This window comes from Falco cherrug, chromosome 2, assembly GCF_023634085.1.
Source record: "Falco cherrug isolate bFalChe1 chromosome 2, bFalChe1.pri, whole genome shotgun sequence".
In the NCBI taxonomy this organism is placed as follows: Eukaryota; Metazoa; Chordata; class Aves; order Falconiformes; family Falconidae; genus Falco; species Falco cherrug.
In genome coordinates, this window is record NC_073698.1 from 26,905,691 (window position 1) to 26,921,847 (window position 16,157).

Sequence of the window (16,157 nt, forward strand, 5' to 3'; positions counted from 1 at the left end):
AATATTTGCAAGCTGGATAAAGCAAGTGTTTACGTAGTGAAAAGGCAGAACAATTATGTACACCATAGATCACTTGAGTTAAGGAACGTATATTCATGTTTCCGATTCATTAATAAATATTAGCAGAAAATATTTTATCACCTTTAGCGATTAGAAAGATGCCAGACACAGCCACCTCCTGAATACATTTTGACCACATTTACATTTTGTGTATGTACATGTGTGGAAAGCATGCTCAAGGCGTACATTTTTATCAGTGAACAAGGAGGGGAAACACCCCACCACATGCTGCATTTCCCAGGAAAGGAAACCAATATAACAACAAGTTCTTTCTTCAAAGAGAAAACTAGTATGTTCAGCTGCCTAGGCAGGCAACTTAACTCCTTAGCATCATATACTTGAAAGAAGGAGATGAAGAGAGCCCAAGTACATTTACTCAGAGACACTGATAGCAGGTTCTCAGCGATGGGCACAGGGTGGATTCTCCTTCTGCCGTGTTAACTTCAGCGCTCTCCAATTTGCCATGGCACCTCCACAGAGTTAGGATTAGGCAGTAGCTATTTGTTTACTGACCAGCTGGCTACTGCCATCGGTGACAAGAGTCCTGGCTGCTTCACCTCCACAGGGGGAGAAGTCTGCCTGCACCACCAAGGGCATCAACCTGACCCTGTTTTAATCAGCCATAAAACTCCATAAATTCAGTGGTACTGCTTAAAAACTGCTATTGCTCTTTCAAGTTTCACTTAAGCAGACCTATAGGTTCCAAATGTATTAGGCAAGGATGGAAATAAATAGTCCATACAGCTTGTTTCCATGGGAAACAAGACAAGAATGGAAGATACCAACAAGTTTAAAAGAAAATGCATCCTCTTGATGTTTTCTGCAAATCAAATAAATCAGTCATACTTTACTCATCCTCAGCTATTCAATTAACTGTGAAAACCGGTATTCTCACTGTTGATTATCACCAGAATGGTCAGATGTGTAAAACCCAGTGGAGCTAAAGGAAAGCAGCTGTTCTGAATAAGTTCTGCACATCAATTTGTTAGCATGAATTATAAAAGGAAAAAAAAAATGCATCCCAACCGAACAGTTCCCTGAGTTCCCTTAGTTTAACACCTTACCTGCTATGCAAACAAAGAAATTCTGCATAGATTCCATCAATTTTAATGCAATAGTGAAATAATTTCTGAGCTATAGGGTGCTTCTAAGAAGTTTCTCCAGTGTATTTATTACATTACATGGCAACAGCCTATTTCCCACCACACACATACTCACCCTAACAATCTGACAAATTCTACTGCATAGAGCTTCTCCACCTGACAAATTCTACTGCATAGAGCTTCTCCACAGAGTTTTAAAAGTAAGTAGATGTTAAAATTTAACCTCTATAGCTTGAAGGGTTGGTGTACCAAATACTCTCTGTGAACTTCTCTCTACTATGGTCCTCTAACAGAGCCACAGTAACTTCTGAGTTATCCTTAGAGAAACTGAGGAATATAAAACAAGACACAAGGGATGTGGGTTCTTTTAACCAGACACTGAACAGCAGATCTATGAGTGCAGATGAAATTCACCTGATGAAAGTGTAAGGGCTGGATAAGTTTCTTACAAATATCTCAGAAGTGGCTTTATGCTTCAATTATTTGGCTATTCTGATGCCTTAGAAGAGTTAGAGGGACTGCCACCTTAACAAAGAGCCAAAAAAAGTGGCTAGCATACATTCTTCTCTCTTCACAGACTGTGTCCTGAAGTGTAAGAAGTTTTTATTACCATGTGAGCTGTTAACTTGTTTCACTGAAATACATGGTTGCACATTCTCTGCTCTTCAAAGAGGCAGGTGAAAATACACTCCCTGCTAAGCAGTCCTAATTCTTTCCTGCTGAAGACACGGGCCCGTTGTAAGTCTTCTTGAACTTCCCTTGATCACAGCAAGTCAGTCAATAAAACTCCACTTGGATATCTGACAGCTTTATAGTCTGAAGACACTTTCCAAATGATGAGTGGCAAACCCATTCTTCACTGCCTACATGAATTCAGTTTATACACAGAAAAGATTACAATTCTATTTGTTGTCAAACTAATAACTTATTAGAACAAAGTAGCTGTTGTAATATGTTAAATCTAAAATAAGCATAAACTGCATATTCTTACTGTTTCTTTATTTCTCATCCTAAAACATCTATTGGATTCATCATACTGAAACATTTTGTTCAGCAGCTGGCTGAACATGAGCCAGCAGTGTGCCTGGGTGGCCAAGGCACCCAGTAGCATCCTGGCTTGTATCAGAAACAGTGTGGCCAGCAGGACCAGGGCAGTGACCGCCCCCTGTACTGGGCACTGGTGAGGCCGCACCTCGAATACCATGTCAGGTTTGTGCCCCTCATCACAAGACAGACACTGAGGTGCTGGAGCATGTCCAGAGATGGGCAACGGGACTGGTGAAGGGTCTGGAGCACAAGTTGTATGAGAAGCGGCTGAGGGAACTGGGGTCATTTAGCCTGGAGAAAAGAAGGCTCAGGAGAGACCTTATCACTCCCTACAGCTCCCTGAAAGGAGGTTTTAGCAAGGTGGGGGTCGGTCTCTTTTCCCAGATAATAAGCAATAGGATGAAAGGAAATGGCCTCATGTTGTGCCAGGGGAGGTTTAAATTGGATATTAGGAAAAATTTCTTCACCGAAAGGGTTATCAAGCATTGGAACAGGCTGCCCAAAGTCACCATCCCTGGAGGTATTTAAAAGATGTATAGATGTGGCACTCAGGGACATGGTTTAGTAGTGGACTTGGCAGTGCTATGTTAATGGTTGGACACGATGAACTTAAAGGTCTCTTCCAACCTAAATTCTATCAATCTAATCAATTATGTGATCTATAAGCAACAACAAACATTTGCCCGGTACCTCTGAAGATAAGGACTTTCACATTTTCATATTTCAATATCTCTAAAGATCAGCAACAGCATTAAAATAATGACTCTATTGACGACAATTTTTTCCACAGCCTGAAAAAAATTTTAACAAATATTTTGAGGCAGACTGAAGATTTTGAAGCATATGTGGCAGATTGTTTGCATTTATATGTGATGGACCAAGATCAGGGAAGAACCACCCCAAACTTTATAGCAATGTTTTCCTCTCCAAAGACAGCTGTGTATGTTATCCCATATATGAGAACTATTTCCTTATAAAGCCAGCTGCCAGTAGTTAAGACTAGTCCAGACGGGCTTTGCTCAGTACTAGTTCCCAGCAGAATCAAACTTAAAGCTGAGGGAAATACAAGCCATAGTAACAAGAGGCAGGGAGAAAACAGGGGGTGAAAATCCACCTGAAAAAAATAACTAGGATAGAACAGTTTTTGTCCATAAACAACACTGACTGGTATTGTCAAACAAAACAAAAAACCCAAAAGAAAAAAAGAGACAAAGAACAAAACCAACAACAACAAAAAAGAAAAAAATTAACTACTTGTTTGTTCTCAAAAGAAGCAATGTGAGCGCTGGATTATGGGTGTATGTGTACATAAGCAGACAAGAGTGCCAACCTGCCCTTCCCAGATGAGCAAATTACTGAGTAGCAGAGATTTATGCAGGCATCTCAGAAGAAATGAAACCTGAATTAGGCAGGGTCATAAAAGAAACAGAAAAAAAAAAAGAAAATAAATCATCTCTTTGATGCAGATTGATTGTATCCTCATTCGGGAAATAACTTTCCATTTATTGGGGGAAGAAAAAACACCCCCAAACCTAATTCCCCTTTGTCTCCCCACCACCACCTACACACCACCTTCCCTATAGGAAGGGAGAAAACTAGGACAGTACAGTTAGCCTAGCTGTTTTGCAGTGCTGGTAATCAGCTGATGGTCTTGCTTCTCCTCCATACAACAACGTAGAAGCGAGTGACATAAGATGTCTGAAGAGAGTTTTCACAGGGTATGAAATTTTATGAATGAGAGTAGTATCAAAAAAACACCCTGATTAATTTAGTTTATTATTCTATTGCAGGATGTGTCAAAATACTTGAAACATCTTAGCATTAGCCAGTTGACTCAGAATGGTATTATTCATAGCACTTAAACCTTTTCTGAGAAAGGAAGTTTGAGAACATGAAGCCTACAGAAGATTTTAAATTTGTATAGAAAAGGGCTGCCTAAAGGGAAGAAATACTAAATTATGTTTTCACCAACGACACACAACAAAGTTAGACTACTAAGGCTACTCTTTTCACTGCAAAATTTTTTATTCAAAAAGCCCTTAGCTTCAGCTACAGCTTCACCAAATTAAAGTTGAGATATGTCTGCAATTAAAACTTTTTCAGACTTGCTAAAGATCAAACATAAATACTTGGATACATCACAGCATACACAGATGGCAGAAGATTCTCCAAATTACTTGTTATGTTTTTCAAAATGGAGGAGCATCTACCCTTCTAGGCTCTAAAGTCCTCCCTTCTTTGGGATGCATTACTTGGGATTTGTCAGGAGACAGCTGCTTCTCCCTCTGCAGTACCTACCAACAACCCTTCTACTCCCAGGGCTCCCTTAAGAGTTTCAAGGATTGCAAATAAGTTCCTTTTCCTCACCTACATGTAACACAGGATCCTGTGTAAAGGGGGCGAATGATCTCTTCATGTCTCTTCAGTAGCTCTGTACTGCCTTCTATGAACTCTTCTCACCTTGCTATTCATTCTGTGTTGTGTTCAGCCTTACCGTTCCAGTTGATTAGCATCACCCATCCATAAAAACTTCATATTATCCTCTCAACTTCTGTCTGTACCTCCCCTCATGGAGGGCAGATTATCCAGTCTCATGCTCTTCTTCATGTCCACTGTTAAATACTCAGCCTGTCCTTCTCTACATCTCTAAGCGACTGAGATTAAGTACTAATTTAAAAAGGTATTATGTACACCTTACTAAAGGCAAAATGTCTCAGTCTTATTTTGTTTAAGTCTCCTGTTTAACTGCATAACTCTGATTCCCCGATGAGGACTGCAGGCAGAAGTGGTGCCTTTGTTCTTTCTAATGCAGCACACACCCGCTGCACCTCAGAAAAATGTTCTGGCTCTACTTAGCAAGACAAAAATGACTCGTTGCCTTTTCTGATCTGCTTGAAGGTTTTTGTACCAAGTTTAAAGATGTATTTCCAGGGAGTAATCTAAAATAATACAGAATAAAAGCTAAGGGAAGTTGGTACATAATTTTAGTGAGGCTCTGTTCCCAAAGAATGGAACTGCTCACTCTGTACTGTACAGAGAGACTACCATTGATTTGGGTTACAAAAGCTTCCCACACATTCTACCGAGGTTCTTCTGAGGGAGAAAACTTGGAGCTGTAAGGCTGCCTATCATTTCAGGATTTCAGAATGATGTTCAGTTATGACAGGGTACTTAAAAGAAAGAAAAAAAAAAAAGTAAGCTTGATGACTGCATAACATCATAACATTCCTGTTTCAATGCTGCAGCAGGACAAGATGCTGCAATTTGAAACTAAAGGCAAGGGAGAAACTCTTCCACCCAGGGGAGGAACTGGATGCAGTGGTGAAGAGCTTCAATCAGTATAGCCACAATATAGGTCATTTTTCAGAGCATCTGCCTCTTATTTTATTGATCCTTCTGATTATTTGCCTATAAGAGAAGAAACGCTGTTAAAGCTTTCCTCTTCCTACAGACATACAATATGACATTCAGTTGCTCCTCTCCCCCTCCTTCTGTACCATTTAAGAGAGCAGTTCCTACTGTATGCTGCGAAGGATGACTGGCATTCAGTTGGACTCAGCACAAGAGAAACCAGAGCTTAATTTTCTTTTCTAGGACAGCCCTCCTCCATCTGCAGATAGAAGACTTCAGGTTTTTTACAGGGATGCCACATTTAAAAGCCACCCCTCCTACAGTATTATTGAAAACTTGCCAAAAAAAGGAAAGTCACACCCTTTCTTTCTCATCACCTCCTTCCCCCTACAAACAACCAAAGTATAAAACACAGCAGGCTATATACCAGTACCCCACATTTAAATATTGCTGCTTAAATAAGATTTAAATGAAGTTGCAATATAATTTTGGTTGAAAACGTTTTTCAGGAAGGTGTTATTCATCTATAGTGACTCCTATACATCTTTACCCATTTGCTCCTTTGATCCCACATTTACAATTTAGTACATGTTTTAAAATTAATTTTAGCTTCACAGCATTATTTCTTGCTCATGTCTTAATGAAATTGTTCATTTAAAGAAACATTCAACTAAATAGCTTTTTGTCAAAAAATGTATTGGTTAAAATGTATTTGTTTTGACAAATACTTTAACTGAAAACGTCAGACATTTTGTTAACTAATGGAATACTTGTAAATGACTATAGGTTTTTATTTTAGGAAATAAAAGGGTTTATTTCCTTTCAGTCTTGTGTTACAGAAATGGACCCACACACAGATTTTACCTAATTATTTGGCATGTCCATACTACAGATACTGAATGTTCATGTCAGGTTTATTTGTTGCTAAATTTAACCAAAAGAGTGACAAGTTCAAGTATCAAAGTTCCTGGTTCTTGGCCAGTTAGAATAGCCCTGTTCTTCCTGTTTCATCTCTTTAGATATTATGCGTGACTCAAACTTTGCTCACTGTACTGAGAGCATTCAACACTAGTATCAGTCCAACCGTCTTTACGTAAGATACAGAAATTTTGCCTATCCCTGATGAAAAAAGCAGGTATCAACAACTGCTTTCTCAAAGCTGCTAATCAACTACAAAACCACTAAAGAGTTCCTACTTCTATGACTTATTCTCCTACATAAATAAGTTTTTCCACCGTGTCATAGCAATGAAATATTCAACACTTCCTACATTAAAAACCTTCGTGTCATGCTTACTGCACTCTCACCTGGTTTCTGTTCCTCTGGTTCTGATAGGCCCTTTGATTACTCTTTCCTACATTAACTGCTTCATATTTGCTTTATTAAATCTTACACTGATTGCAGTCCGTGTTCCCAATTCATCAAGATCACACTCTATTTAAACAGATTCCTCCAGAGTATTCACAATGCTCCTCAATCTGCCCCAGAACAGATGTGTTCTGGTTTAGAAACTGAAACATCCAAATATCATTTTTTTCTTTAAGGCCTATAAGCCGCCTTCTTTTCCACAAATATATAGAAAACTGAATGTGCTGGAGCACTGGAATTATCTTGATGTAGCAAGAATAAAATAATAGAATACAACAGCATTTCAGATAGCAATATGGACTACTCAGACAACAGAAAACAGAGTGCCTTTTTGTATTCCAGGTGCTCTCACTCTAAACCCAACTGCTTAGGTGTAAACTCTGCTACCACCTTGATACCCACGTGGGGCACTGACCCTATTCACAACTCTGTAGCAAGAAGTGGACAGTAAACTACTCTGTATCAGAATCAAAAATGCCTTATATGGACTTTTTAATGATCATGAGCTTCTATAATTTTAATCTTTTTATTTTTAAGCACCAATACAGAATTATAGCATAGAACCATATAATTGTTTAGGTTGTAAAACAGCTTTAAGATCATAGGGTGATTTTATTCTCATGTGAACACTGCGTTTCTCATTATCAATGTCTAGTGTGCCAGGATCATTTCCTGCAACACATGCGTGTTACAGTCACCTCCTTCTCAAAGTTACTTCCTCTCTAACAAGCATGTAAGTATGCCACTTAAACACTCTATAATTGCACTAGCTTTAACTTAGATTTTGTGTGGGTGTAAGATGCAAACACGGATTTCATACACGGAGAAACAGCAGAAGGTTAAAGAAATCTTGATCATAAGCATAAAAGATATACAAACAGAACAAAAGCCCTGGAGTATGGAATCTAGATGTTGTGCTCAGGAGACCATTTCACACATAGAACAAACTCCACAGGAAGTGCCTTTTGTCAGAATTTCCTAGATTTTAAACTAACAATAGTTGTAACTACAAATTGAAAAAGAAGGTAATACTGAAATACACAAAAAGAGTAGTTAAAAGCTCAAAGAAAATGAAGGAGTCTCCTAGAAAGCCTTCAGAAACAGACAAATGATTCAGAGGCGTGTAAGAAATCAAGAAAGAGAACATGAGACAGCAGGATATTTCAGGGACAACTAGAAGAAAGTGTCAAAGGTTCAGCTTTTGGATGCATGCTATATAGCAGCAGCTGCAGTTTGCAATTCAAATTAATGCAAAACAGACACATAACCTGGCTGCAAGGGAAAGCAGGTGAAGATATTTTAAACCGCAAACCTTCTACTTAAAAGTCAGCATGTGCATTTTGGGCAATGTCTGTCTTCCCTCACTTTTAATCACTTTACTCTGGCTATTCCACAAGATGCCCCCAATCTTCCCCTATTGCCTAGCAGCTTTAAGAAAATCACTGCTTAAATCAAGCCAAAAAGATAATTAAATGCTCTTCAAACTGAGATTTCACTCTATGAGTAAAAGTCTCTTACAGTTTTAAGCTATTAAAGCTCTGAGGAGTTTTAAATAGAAGTTTCTGAGGTCCAACACTTAATGGAAAACCAAATCCACCAGAACAACTGATTTGGGAGAGGCAATCAGCCTTAACTACTTAATATGAGTTCTATTTTCAGCAACATCCAACTCTGAATTCAAAACCCTATAATGTGTTGCTGGTTCCAGTGAGAGCATACCATATTGCTTTCTGAACTTAAACTCACTTATCTCTGATAATTTCACACCCATTTGCACTCATTTTTTCCTGTTTGTAAAGTACCATACCCTGTCCTGCCATGCCTCAAGTTCCCGAAGACTTCTTTGCCCTTCTGTCTATGACTTCAGGAATTCAGTCCTATGGACAAAGCTTGATTCCCTTCTTGGAAGCCTTCTCAAGCAAAAACATTTCATTGTAATAGGTGGTTTGACCTACTTCAAAAGAGATTTTTGGAAAATGTGTAACAAAGTACTTAATAAAATTTAAGAACAAACTATGAGTGATATACACCTAGTCATATTAACCAGTGACATCAGGATGACAGTCTCAAAGGAGCTTGGTTTATTTATAAAATTCTAAGATGTTTTCAGAGCACTACCATCTTCATTCAGTACAATGGAAATATTTTAACCTACTGGTAATTGTATTAGTTCCTAAATCTGATTGAGTCTGGACATTCTGCCCTCATGAACTGGCACACAGTAGTGGGGACATAGATTCAGAAAAGATTAAGTCAATACTTCCTACAGGATTGAACAAATTAGTTTCAAGCTTGAAGACGAATGGAGGGGGGAAAAGGCAGAATACATTGTACATCACTGATTTAATAGCACTTAATATTGTTGTCCCTGTAGAGCCTCTAAGCCTCAGTCCCACTTCTACTGAAATTCACAGCAGAAATCCTCAGACACACAGAGTAAGGAAACAGAATTGTATCTCCAACTTCTATACACAGCAAGCTTCATTTAAGAAGGATCCTTCAAGAGGCAGAGACCTGTATTCATCTTGAATAACTTGGTGAGCACCTGAGACTTATGTCATTGCCCTAGACTTGCTTTCTACAGAAAAAGAATCACAAGAGGCAATTCCAGACCAAATAGGTAGAACATCCAAAGACATTCATGTTTCTTGCTGCTCACTGTAAGAACAGCAAAGTGCATGGCTTAAGAAGCTGGAAAGAATTGAAAATAAGTTAAGATGCTTCATAGTTGACTGCAGTTTCAGAAAAGAAACTGGGTTCACAGAAACTTAATTAGAAAAACATGGTATAAAATTGGGCTGTCACTACCATCTCCTCCACCATCAGTAGTTTTGGGACTATTTTACCAGTATCAATTACATTTTGTGGTGTTTTAAAGATCTTGGTTCCTATAAACAGATAGAGAAAAATTAAAGAATTAGGTTTCACAGAAAAACATGGCTAGTAACACAAAATTTATGTAGTTTGCCCTCTCAGTATTCATCATTCATGGAACAATTTCCTTCTACACAACAGCTTGGCAAAAACATGTTGAAAATAAAAGTAAGTAGAAAGAAATAAGTAATCAAGGACATACTTGCACTGTCTCAGGTAGCTGTTCAAACTTGAGCTTGATTCAAGAGTTACCAACCTTCAGTTTATTAGTGCAACTTTTTCAAAAGAAAGATTGCCAAGATTTTCCAAGTGTTTGCGAAAAAAATTCAAGGTCTAACAATCCAAGGATAGAATTATACTAAAATGCTTACATTAAAAAGCAGATATTTAAATTCTAATAAGCTGCATGTAGTATTAAGAATTTTTTCTATGAATAGTACAATATAATTTCTTAGGAAAGAAACACATGATACACAAAAACTATGAGAGGAAAATATTTTTTTTAGATTATACTTACAATTCTTCCAAATGGCTGGAAATTCTTAATCCTCTTGTAACAACTTGGTTTAGAAGGAACAGAAATAATCCAAGATTCATTATGCTTTTTTACAGTCTTATTACATCATGCCACTTCAGAGAGAGGAAATACATACCACACTTACTTATGCCAATGAAAAAAATATTACAAACAATAACAGCTTCAGAGAGTAAAAATAAAATTATCCCAGTGAACATGACAGTGTGTATTGTCAAACTGTCGAGTCTTCAAACTACTGAGCTCAGCTCATTCAGTGAAAGTCATGAAATACAGTATCATAACAGGATGGGGTAGCAGAACAAAGAAAGTTTAGGATGACTACTATTTGAAAGCATCACAAAAGGATTTCAGCTCTTGACAGAGAATGTATCTGGTCCTGAGACTACACGCTACTGAGCAGTGGAAAATCTTTTCAATTCTCACCAGTAATTTCATGCCCGTCTCCACAAAATAGTTGTACAACATCAGAGAAATCTGCAAGCACTGGTCCAAGTCCTCTTTGACCAAACAAAGAAGCAAAAAAATCACTCCCAACAAGACCATACAGTTGGGGGTGTTTCCGTTTGCTTCTCCTCTCCTGCCCGCCAGTCAGCAACACACAAATCAGAACTTAACTGAATGAGAAGCTCCTCTTTGTTATATTGCACATTTAAAGCAATGGAGCAAAGTCCAGGTGGACGTTTATTCTAGTAACTGATAGTTCTGAATGACCACACCATTTCCTTTCCACTAAGGCATCCTTCCCCACACTTGCACAATACCATACTCCACCTTTGAGGAGCTGGAAATGACCTTTCTTTAAAAAAGGCTTCTGACTGTACATAAACTCTCTAATGAGTAACTGGATACCCTTATAAGACAGTAGGATCAATTTATGTGATATTTAAAGCATACTGAAGCAGATATGCAAGTTTTCAGTCTTACTCAATTAATAACAGCTTTTTTTACTTTGCACAGCATGAAAGCCAATCTAAAGGTCACAGAAGATGGCATCTTCTCTTAATTTTCAAAGTCAGCCTACAGTTCCTAAGGGATGCCAGTTAGCAACCCTGGAAACTGCTGTTGTGAGAGAGCTTTTAGAGACAGAGCAACACAGTTGTCAGTCTCAGCTTAATAGGAACTGACCTTAGACAAATGACTGAACACACTGCCTTCAGTTAGGAATGGGCTTCTGTTCACTCCTTTATGGAAGACTTTATTTGAGTAACAACTAAAATTGTTAGTCAATGCCATAACATGACATCAAAACAGCCTACCCAGAGTCACAAGGGTTCAAGGACCTATCACAGCTCTCCTCTAACACCAGAATAATACCAATCACCCGACACTGTCTACCCTAGCATGTCTTTGAATTATTTTGAACCAGATTTTTATGCTTTTCTTAGTAAAGTACAGTCTAATTTATAATGGAAGTCCACTTCTCTCAATAGAATTCTAAGAATCTTCTAAGACCCCCAAAGCCTATCACCACCTGTAGAGACAGACAATTTTGGGTCTCTGATATTTTTTTGTTGTTTTTCATTCTATCATATCTTCAAGAAGGGGCCTTTTCCCCAGTATTAAGAAAAAAATCCTCATCTTTTAAGTCTTTTTCCCAAAATCAATTTCAAAACATCAAAGCCAGAAATAATACATATTCCAGAGAAAGGAAGTTTTTGATTAAATATAGTGCAGGTAGGAAGGAGGGAAAGTGAGATACATTAAAAGCTGGAGAGACACATTTTGTTCTTGGAGTGTCTTTCTCAGCTACATAACATGGTAGTGTGTCAGCATCTCCCAGACAGGGTCCTAAACTTCATGCCTAAAATTAAGCAGCATGGGTATTTTCTGAGGGGTATGTCCATTTAGCATTCATATTAGAAGCCCTTTAAGAAGAAACAGCTTGTACAGTGTAAATGCAATGGGTTTCAGGTCCCCAGGTAGTAAAGTGCCACCTCAAAAAAATAAACACAACTTTAGCTGTTGCTTCCCTTTTAAAATGCTTACATGCGCTGCAGAAGTCATTTTACTTAATGTTTGCTACCAATTAGTCAGCATCTGCACAGCTACACCTCACAGCAATTGCACCATGGTTCTCTGGTCAATCACACCACCCCTGTGTGCCTGTGGCTGGCAGGGAGCTCTAAAGCCTTCAACCAAGGAGAGACATTAAAGTTACTGCACTCAAGATATGTCATACAGAAGGTAAAATAGCACTTCTATACTTTTTTCAAACTAGGAATAATTTTAAGTTGCATGTATCTCGAGTGGACTGTAACTACAACTGAAGAACAAATAAAAACAACATGCACAACCAGTCACCCTTAAATGCACCTTCTATATTAAGAATGGAACTGATTACAAATGCTGATATGAATCAAAATTACAGAGCACACACAAAACGAGTCACCTGCTGCACATAAATTTGATTTTTCTTAACATTTGTTTTGTCTAGACTGTCATATAACATAAGCTACATACATGCCAAGTAGAGAATGTCTTTCAGCGAATGACACCTACCTTGTTGTACATAGGCTTTTCTGTACCAAGGACAATCCAAGTCTAGAGAAAGACATTTGAGATTTTTAATCCATCCTACAAAACGGTAGATTTGGTCAAGAATTTACTGTAGAATCAGACATTATCATCAAATGTTTTCCACTTGTTAAGAACAAAACAATTTAAAAAGCACATGCTCAGTTTAGGTGTAGGTGCAAATGGTTGATTCCTTTTTCTTGAAAGAGTACTTTCTTAAAATAGTAGTAGTAAAAACTAAGATATTAGGTGCCTTCACATAGAGGAGTCCACAGGAAAGGGAGTTTGTATCATAAGATATCCCCCTTTAGAATGGGGTCCCAATAAAAAACAAAAACATTACCCAATGAAGAAGCTTCAAGCTTTCTAGCACTGTCATGTTCCCTTTCCTTGCAGCCACAATTTTTTAAAATATCTATTTTTATGGCTTAAAGCAAGGTTTTTGAAGGACATCCTATGCCTCTCAAACATACTTCTGCAAGGTATGCCTTTAAGTAACAGTAGCTATATTTCATATTTGTAAAGGTAATTTGATTTGTAATAATGTATTTTAAAAGAACAACAAAACTGATAGTGACTTTTATTCTGGTATCTCTGCCACTGACTACTTATCTGTCTGGAGTCAAACCCACAGCATAACACATAAACTGAATAATTTGCATGATTGCATCTTGTTAAGCTAAACAAACCACCTGTTCAAATAAGTAAGTCCCATTATAAACCAGATGTTTCTTCTGCTAAAAGTGAATAGAGGACTTACAAGGTAACAAAGCACTTTTGTCCAAACTTAGTCTTTGTCTAAACATACAAATTGTAAATATCCTGTACAAATACACACATCATAACACTTCTAAAATGGCACTGTTACACAATTTTGCTGTTATGTGTGACCTTTGTTAGTTTTCTGCCATTTCAGTCATTAGTGTTGTTCTAGAAGTGTATCAAGTAAACAGAAACCAGAGATCGGAGCTTGCAACACAGCAACCAGGCTCTATCTCCACAGGCAGCTTGCATCCTTCATGTTTGTATTGTGTGTCCACACACGGCCTTTTACAAAATTGTATTTTAATGTATATCAAACTAAAAATGGCACCTTCTGTTAAGGGAAGGTTAAAAACCAAACTGCAACGTTGGAGCTACAGTAAAGCAAGACATATTTTAGCCAAAAGTAAGCATTCCTTCTCTGTACAAGTACATGATAATATTAAGGGTCAACATTGACAATACCTTTTAATGCACTTAAACAACCTTTTAATCTAAGAAAAAAAAGAGTAATACAGTAAGAGCATGTCCTCATGATCTGTATTCCTACAGACAGCCATTAAACCTACTCATTATATTTTTATTTTCCTCACACAGCAAAGTCGGCCAGGAAAACTTCAAGACCTCCCCCAGAAAGGTTTTAATTTTGACTCATAAAACTATTAAACATTTCTAAGAGTCCCATCATCATCTTCAAATCCTTCAGTATCTTACAGGGAGGTGATTCTCTCTCTTCCCCTAGAGTACAAACAGTATCAGTTCCTTCTACCTCTATCTATAAAAATACACATATACTATTCTAGACACAGTATGAAACCTATCCAGCTTTGAGGAATCATTAATAATTGAACTGCAAGAGTATACTAAATGCAGGCCACCAATGTGCTATATGATCAGATTGCAGTTGTATACTGTGCCCCTTTTAGCACAAGTTAAATTATATTCTAAAATTTCAGAAACCTTGAAGTCAAATACAGATTGACAAGTTACAAGGAAATGCAAATAAACCATTAGTCACCCTGTTTATAATAAGGAGAAACCAATTTTAACAAAACTAAATTAAAAGCACGAAATCCTTCTCAACCTCCCTGATGTTATACAGCCTTCTCAATGCCTCCTGCAGCTCAGCCGCCTCCTGCAGAAGGTCTTCCACCTGGGCACACCTTCTGGGGGCAGGTCTGCTGCCTGTCCCCACCCCAGGAAAAAGGTCTGGGCACATCCTGCAGCCTGAGGTCTGCACTGCAGCCTCTCCCTTCAGCAGCTCCGTCTGGGTGGAGGCATCAGCCACCACCAACATAGATAGTGCAGACGCCCCAGCCAGAGCTGCAGCCTTTGCTCTCAGATGAATGCCCACCATTCTGCCTTGAGAGTCAGGTAGGATAAGGGTGTGACCTGTGAGGATGTGTGACCTGTGAGGGTGACAAGACACTGCCACAGGCTGCCCAGAGAAGCTGTGGCTGCCCCATCCCTGGCAGTGCTCAAGGCCAGGCTGGATGGGGCTTTGAGCAGCCTGGTCTAGTGGAAGGTGTCCCTGCCCATGGCAGGGGGGTTGGAACCAGAAGATCTTTAAGGTCTCTTCCAACCCAAACCATTCTGTGATTCTATGAAATCCCAAGTAAATACTACACAATACTGGAAAACATCAGGTTTCAGTCCCTGAACTGCTGCTGACTCAATGAGACAAGGTTGGTTAATTTTGTTGGGGTTTCTTTTCTTGGCAATTTTTGGGGTTTTGTTTCTTGGATTTGGGTTTTTTGTTTTGTTTTTTTTTTTTTTTAGCTTGGGTGTGGGGTTTTTCCCCCCTTTCTTCTACTATTCCATCATTTAAAAAACTGAAATGGTTACTACAACACATGTACTTAATCAAGCTCCCTGGAGTTATAAGGAACACCCACAAAACATTATGTACACCAAAAATTACTGAATTTTCCAAAACCAAGAAGGAATTTTGGGGATGGAGGAAGAAAATTAATATCATGGAAGAGCTTTCTTCCTAGCAATAACAACTTTCCTCAGGTACTAATTGTGCAAGCACTACCTCTCTCATCAAGAGAAGTTTTTTACATTGTCATCAAATTTTATAGGCCATCATTCAAATTCCTTTTAACTGAACATAATATTTATTAACATCTTTTATAGATAAAAATCAAACATCACAACTAACCAAACTGTTGGAGGGAGAGCATTTAAGCTCAATTCCTCAATGAGTAGGGTCAGTATGGGACAGCCACCTAACTCGGATGCCCAGTTAAGACTCTGACTCCTACTACTTTCTATTAGCCTGAGGCATCTAAAAATAGTTCCCAACAACAGCATACATACCCCATTACCCACCTGCAGTAACAATACATGGGACTCATGCCAATTTTTGCCATGCGTAGGTAATTCCAGTGTTGGCTTCATAAAATAAGTCACAAGAGATGGCTGTACAGAATAGCCTTTCTCCAAGTTACATTCCCAAGGAATAATCCTAGAAGAGTTTTATTCTCTTAGCTTACAGTAAATTACTTTTCTTTGCTTGAGGCTTTAAAATTGTATTG

The 16,157-nt window shown here is 38.3% G+C and overlaps 1 protein-coding gene across 3 annotated transcripts in view; it reads right to left on the reverse strand.

Annotated features, from left to right (window-relative positions):
* DCLK1 (doublecortin like kinase 1) overlaps positions 1-16,157 on the reverse strand; it is a 251,398-nt gene that overhangs the window by 218,888 nt on the left and 16,353 nt on the right. The window lies entirely within an intron of this gene.